Genomic DNA, 6,989 nt, shown 5'->3' with positions numbered 1-6,989 from the left:
GCAGTATTGTCCAATAGAACTTTCTGGAGTGATGGAAATATTTTATATCTGTACTACCCAGTATGATAGCCTCCAGGCATATGTCACTACTGAGCACTCAAAACATTGCTAGTGCCACTGAGCAACTGGCTTTTCCATTTTACTTACTTTTAATTAGAATTTAAATGGCCACCTGTGGCTAGTGGCTGCCATATTGAACATCACAGCATCAGGTCTTTGTAACACACTGACTGAAACACACTAATTGATGTGTCTCCCAGCGTAGTTTGGGGAAGGAGTGCCACGAACAAATGAGTGCACGATCCTCTTGCTACGGAATGCTCCACATCTGAATTATTAGCAATCTAAAGGTTGGGTGGAGCCCGTGAGAATGAAGACAACTCCTTTTTTTTTAGGGTCTTCAGGAGACCCCAGTCTGGTCATCAGTTATAACCTGAGAAACAAGAGCTAAAACTTCCCACCTTTGGTCCGTTTCCAAATGTGGGGCTGTTGTTTTTAGGTACCTCAATTTTTAGTAGATTTAGAAGAAAATCCCTCCAGCTGTAAGGGAGCTTTATAAATAGGAATAAAATAACATTTGTCATATTTGCCTTGGGAGATTTGGGCTCAGCCACAGACTCAGAAGCTCTGGGCAACGCCGTTGTATCCCCTCCCCTCACCTGTTCCATCTATACAGCTGAGAAAGAAAGGCTTTCTCTGGGTTTCTTTACGGAAAAAGATTAGAATCACTATAAAGCATTTTAACAAATGCAAAGTACCCTTCTATATAAATTATAACATGTTTTTACTTACTTGATTTCTTCTTTTGGGGGGAAATGAAGCATTGCTTTTGAGTATGATATGGAAGACGTTTAATAGCACAGTTACAGCCAAGTCTTCAAAATAGAGTAAGAGGCCACAGCCGCCTGTGAGTCCGACTCAGCGCATGTGCACCAGCGGGGCCCGAGCAGAGGGAGCACTCGGCTTTCGTGGGGGAAATGGAGGGAGAGCCATGGGTTAGGGATAGGGAAAGCTGTGGGGCACATTATGCCCTGGAAGGAGAAAGCACAACACCAGAGGCTCTGAGGGACAGAGAGAAAGGAGGCCAGAGTATAAGGCAGAGCAAGCCAGCAGCCATGGAGGCTGAAGAGACGATGGAATGCCTACAGGAGTTCCGTGAATGTCAAAACATGATCCTCGACCAACTGAATGAACATGAGGGCAGGACTGCTTTACTGACATCACCCTGATTGTAGACGGACACCATCTGAAGGCTCACAAAGCTGTTTTGGATGCTTGCAGTAAGTTCCACAAATTATTATTATTATTATTATTATTATTATTATTATTATTATTATTATTATCTTGAGATGGAGTCACACTTTGTCGCCCAGGCTGGAGTGCAGTGACCCAATCCTGGTTCACTGCAACCTCTGCCTCCCAGGTTCAAGGGATTCTCCTGCCTCAGCCTCCCACGTAGCTGGGACTACAGGCACCCACCACCACACCCGACTAATTTTTGTATTTTTAGTGGAGACAGGGTTTTGCCAAGTTGGCAAGGCTGGTCTCGAACTCCTGACCTCAGGTGATCTGCCCACCTCGGCCTCCCAAAGTGTTTACAGGGATTACTGTAATTCTTTCCAAAGGGATTATAGGCATGAGCCACCCGGCCCTGCTGCCTTCTACAAACTCTTTCTGGAGTCTACCCAAGAACCTTTGGTGGAGATAGAAGGTGTTAGTAAAATGGCCTTTTGCCATTTAATTGAGTTCACATGTACAGCAAAATTAATGATACAAGGAGGAGCAGCAGCCAGTGATGTATGGAAAGCAGCAGAACGTCTACAAATGCTAGAAGCCATCAAAGCCCTTGAAGTCAGGAACAAAGAAAACTTCAGGCTGGGTGCAGAGGCTCACGCCTGTAATCCCAGCACTTTGGGAGGCTGAGGCGGGCAGATCACCTGAGGTCAGGAGTTCAGGCCTGGCCTGGCCAACATGGTGAAACCCCGTCTCTATTAAAAAATACAAAATTTAGGCCAGGCGCGGTGGCTCACGCCTATAATTCCAGCACTTTGGGAGGCCGAGGAGGGTGGATCACAAGGTCAGGAGATCGAGACCATCCTGGTTAACACCATGAAACCCAGTCTCTACTAAACTTACAAAAAAAATTAGCCGGGCGCCTGTAGTCCCAGCTACTCGGGAGGCTGAGGCAGGAGAATGGCATGAACCCGGGAGGAGGAGCTTGCAGTGAGCCAAGATCGCGCCACTGCACTCCAGCCTGGGCGACAGAGTGAGACTCCATCTCAAAAAAAAAAAAAAAGAGAAATTTTCAAAATCTGTTTCCTAAATCTCGTTGTCACCTGTCCTCTAATCTGATGCCTTGTCAGTCCCTGGTTATGTGACCAAACCATTAGGCTCTACCTATAAATCAGTATGAATCCTCTCCTCATGTGTTGTTCATAAATCAGCAAGGAGTCTTATGCCAGATGATCTCACCTTCAATAAACAGTAGACAACAAGACAACGGGCCATAATGCTTCAAGTCCTACCCCATGGGAGTATTTTCCTACTCCATTTTCTGTCATGATTATCTCTGATAGGGGTTACAATGCCACTACGTTCTGTTTCTGGCCATTATGAAGAGCCATTATGTTGCCTTTTCCAAGACCACCCTGGACCGCCACACCCCCCTCCTGGGCCTATAAAAACCCCCAGACCCTAGCAGGCACAGACAGAAGCAATGAGATGTGGAGAGAAACACAGCGGCAGAAGTGCACGCAGGCGGCTGGACATGGAGCGGAGCAGGGGAGCGGAAGAGCACAGGAACAGGCACCCGCAGAGCTGGCAGGCCATCAACCCAACCAGCAGAACGCAGACACCCAGGGGATTTTGGCAGGGGCGGTAGGAGAACAGTCTGACCGCTGAGCGGCCTGACTCTAAGGGAAAAACCACCTTCCCACTCTATCCCCCTTTTGGCTCCCCATCCATTGGCTGAGAGCTACTTCCACCATTCAATAAAACCTTGCACTCATACTCCAAGCCCACATGTGATCCGATTTTTCCGGTACACTAGGGCAAGAACCCTGGGCTACAGAAAGCCTTCTGTCCTTGTGATAAGGCAGAGGGTCTAATTGAGCTGATTGACACAAGCCGCCTACAGACAGCAAAATTAAAAGAGCACCTGTAACACACGCCCACTGGGGCTTCAGGAGCTGGAAACATTTACTCCGAGACACTGCTGTGGGGTTGGAGCCCACGACCACAACCTGCCCCGCTAGGTGTTTGCGCCGCAGCTATCGAAGAAGCTAGCCATGCCCCCATCACACACCCTGTGAGGGGGATAAGGGAGCTTTTCCTGTTTCAGTACCACCAAGGTGACAGAAAAGGGCAGATTAAAGAAGACGTCAGCTTTGCATCTGACCCCACAAGCAAACAGGAACACGTGAAATCACACTTCACTGAGAGTTTCAACTGTGTATGCAGTAAAAGGTATCTTCAGGAGAGCGCATGGAAACAGCACTTGAATTGTGACCCACCTTGAAGAACGTGGAGGCAGTAAGAAGCAAAGAACTGGGGGGAAAAAATCATGTATGTCAGCACTGTGAGAAACAGTTTGACCATTTCGGACATTTTAAAGAACATCTTTGAAAACATACAGGTGAAAAACCTTTTGAATATCCAAATTGTCATGAACATTTGCTAGAAACAGCCCCTCAAATGTCACCTCACTGCATGCCAAACGAGTAGGGGCAAAAAAAGAAAGAAAGAAGCTCTATGAATGCCAGGTCTGCAACAGCATGTTTAACAGCTGGGACCAGTTCAAACATCACTTGGTAATATATACTAGAGATAAACCCAACCATTATACTTTATGTGACTTGTGGTTTATGCAAGGAAATAAATTAAGGGGGCATCTCAGTGATACAATATTTCAGAGCATCTAGTAATGGAAGAAGTTCTTTCAGTAGAAACATGTGTATAAGCTGAACCTGTGACATCAATGATATTACAGAACAAGCTGGGAAGATGCATGTGCTCCTACTGTTTCAGGTCCAGGTGGGTTCAGCACAAGTGACCGCAGAACACATCCACCCAAATCCACGCCAGGACAGCCAGGTGCCCGACACACACAAGTGAGCTTCCAGAGCAGGCCCAAGCGGGTTGAATTCAGTGGGCTGAATTCAGCCTGAGAGGGTACTGGAGTACACGGAGAGGAGCTGCATGTGGAATGGGTAAATCAAATGCCAGTGGAAGTACAAAGCGAACTTCCAGAAGCAGGCTTGGTCCACATGACCCCAGAAATCATGACCCAAGAGGAGACAGAGCCTCGCCAAGCAGACGCTGATGAGGCTGCCAGGGAAGATCACGAAGATGCTGAGGATTAGAGACCATGCCCACAGCACATTCTGAAGCTGAAAAGGCAGAGAATGAGGATAGAACAGTTATGCCGCTTTTAGAATGAAATTACACATGAATATATTTTTAAATATACTTGTTGGGTTTCTGAACTGATTATGGGCAGTATGACTGTCCTTAAGCTAACAGACAAGTGGACCAAAGTTAAGCTGTTTCCTGTTGTTTCTGTTTCGGTTGGAACAAATCGATTCCCCTCCCCCAACTTAATGCCACAGCAGAGGGATCTTTTCCATAACTGAAGGGATCTTTTCCATAACTTAAATGGGTTATATTCTTATCACATAGAGGGGTACGAATGTAACTATTTTCACTGTGGTAAAAGTTCTCCCTATTCTCTTTCCCAGGTCATGTTCTTCCTCAAATTTTTTCCATATTGTGAAATCAAACTTAAATTATTAGAATAAAAGTTTATGTATTCTAATGTATGGTAGAAAATCGAATATATAGGAAATACAAGGCTGCATGATGAAAAGTACATTGTTACTGTATGGCTGAATTTTGGCTTCTGGCTTTCTTTAGTCTGAACAAATGTTCTTGTCTAGCCCGGTAGTCACCAAAGCGCCTCTGCAACAGGAAGAGTTGTGGTGGGGAAATTTCTAGAATATTAAAACACACATACACACACATACCCATGTGCCTTTTCAAAACCGACTAAACTCCTATAAAGCATCTCTGGTTCTTTCAAAGTTGGTATTGTAAGGAGCAATGTAGACAATGCTATGATACTTTATATTTTTGCTTATAATGACAACCAACAGTTCTTTTCACTTAAGTTAGGTTGAGAAATTTTGTTTAGTGGCACCTGAAGGGCAATATTCAATTGGGAAAATTCATTGACATCTGTGGTAAACTTTATTTTGATGAAAGTTGTACTAGTATTTTACCACCAGATGGAAAAAAAGATGAGCATCATTTAAAAATTAATGTATTTAAAATAAAGTACAGAGAAAAACATGTCTATAATTATCAGGCTTTGTTTTGAATGGAATCTTTTCCCCCAATCCTTAAAGACCCTGTGCTATAACTTTTAAAGCCATACAAATAAAAGTGCTAAACTGTGGACTTAAAAGTAGATGTATAAATATTTTTAATCAGTATTATTTAGAAAATAAAATCTAACAAACATATTTTTTGAAATAGAGTAAGAAACTTCACAAAATGATCTCAAGGTAAGAAACATACAATTGGTTTCACATGTCAGTTTTTAAGAGATTTGTTACAGACTGAAAGGGGAGTGAGTGGTTGCGGTAGATACTGTGACCAGCTTTCAAATCATGATTGTGCCTTGAGTCATTTCTGAGAAATCAGTAAACAAATTCTTTCACTTTTACTGCTGGATTATGTTGCTCAAACCCATCTGCTTTGTACCCATTTGAAGGCTCCATCACACATTATTTTGGAAACGGTCATCCTGAGTCAGACTGAGTAATCCCAGTTAATGAGTTTGGTTTCCCTCTCATCTGGTTTTTACTCAATCCTCTGTATCTATCCCATTTTTTTTTTCTTTCCTCAGAGATGCCAGACCACATAATCCTAAACACTAATGAGCAAGAAGGAAATTTCCATGTTAGTGGAGGGACCCCACTAAGGTTAGGGTGCCATACAATGTATTGTCCAAACCAAGACGTGTTAGAGAATGAACGGGGACCATTTTAATAATTCTGCTGGGGCAGTAAGTATAAACTGAATACCCTAACTAAAGAAATAAACAAAAAACATATGTAAAGGTGGTCAACTTCATTAGTTATCAAAGCAAAAACAAAATGAGACTATCGTACACCCACCACATTGGCAAAAATTAAAAAGTACAACAGGCCGGGCGCGGTGGCTCAAGCCTGTAATCCCAGCATTTTGGGAGGCCTAGGAGGGCAGATCACGAAGTCAGGAGATCGAGACCATCCTGGCTAACACGGTGAAACCCCGTTTCTACTAAAAAATACAAAAAATTAGCCGGGCGTGGTGGTGGGCGCCTGTAGTCCCTGCTACTCTGGAGGCTGAGGCAGGAGAATGGTGTGAACCCGGGAGGCAGAGCTTGCAGTGAGCCGACATCACACCACTGTACTCCAGCCTGGGCAACAGAGCAAGACTCTGTCTCAAATAAATAAATAAATACAACAATACCAAGCATTGGTAAATATATGGAGCAGCTGGAACTCATAGTGTTGGGAGCGCATTTTAAATCACTTCTGAAAACAATTTCACATGATCTAGCAGAGACGAACATGCATGTGTCTTACAATTCAGCAACTTCTCTCCCATGAGACAGGTACTAGAATATTTACAGAAGCATTGTTTCCAAAAACCTAAAACTGAAAACAATACAAATATACCTTAACATTAAAATTGATACATGTATTATTTATCAAAAATAACTGACTGATTACTTGATTGAGTGGGTCTCACTATATTGCCTAGGCTGGTCTTGAACTCCTGGGCTCAAGCAATCCTCCTGCCTCAGCCTCCTGAGTAGCTGGGATTACAGGTGCATGCCTGGCAAAATAGATACATTAAAAAATAGCTACATTCATCAATATTGATAAACCTTATAAACATTGCATTTATTGAAAGAAACAAATTAAAATGCTGCCACTTATATA

At 43.5% G+C, this 6,989-nt stretch overlaps 1 pseudogene; it reads left to right on the top strand.

Annotated features, from left to right (window-relative positions):
- The first annotated feature begins 1,053 nt into the window (after positions 1–1,053).
- On the top strand, positions 1,054–4,438 carry LOC105510050 (annotated as a pseudogene).
- Positions 4,439–6,989: the final 2,551 nt, after the last annotated feature.

The sequence above is a fragment of the Colobus angolensis genome, unplaced genomic scaffold (genome assembly GCF_000951035.1).
Source record: "Colobus angolensis palliatus isolate OR3802 unplaced genomic scaffold, Cang.pa_1.0 Scaffold182, whole genome shotgun sequence".
Lineage (NCBI taxonomy): Eukaryota > Metazoa > Chordata > Mammalia > Primates > Cercopithecidae > Colobus > Colobus angolensis.
Note: the sequence above shows the minus strand (reverse complement) of the source record. Positions and strands in the feature narration are given on the sequence as shown.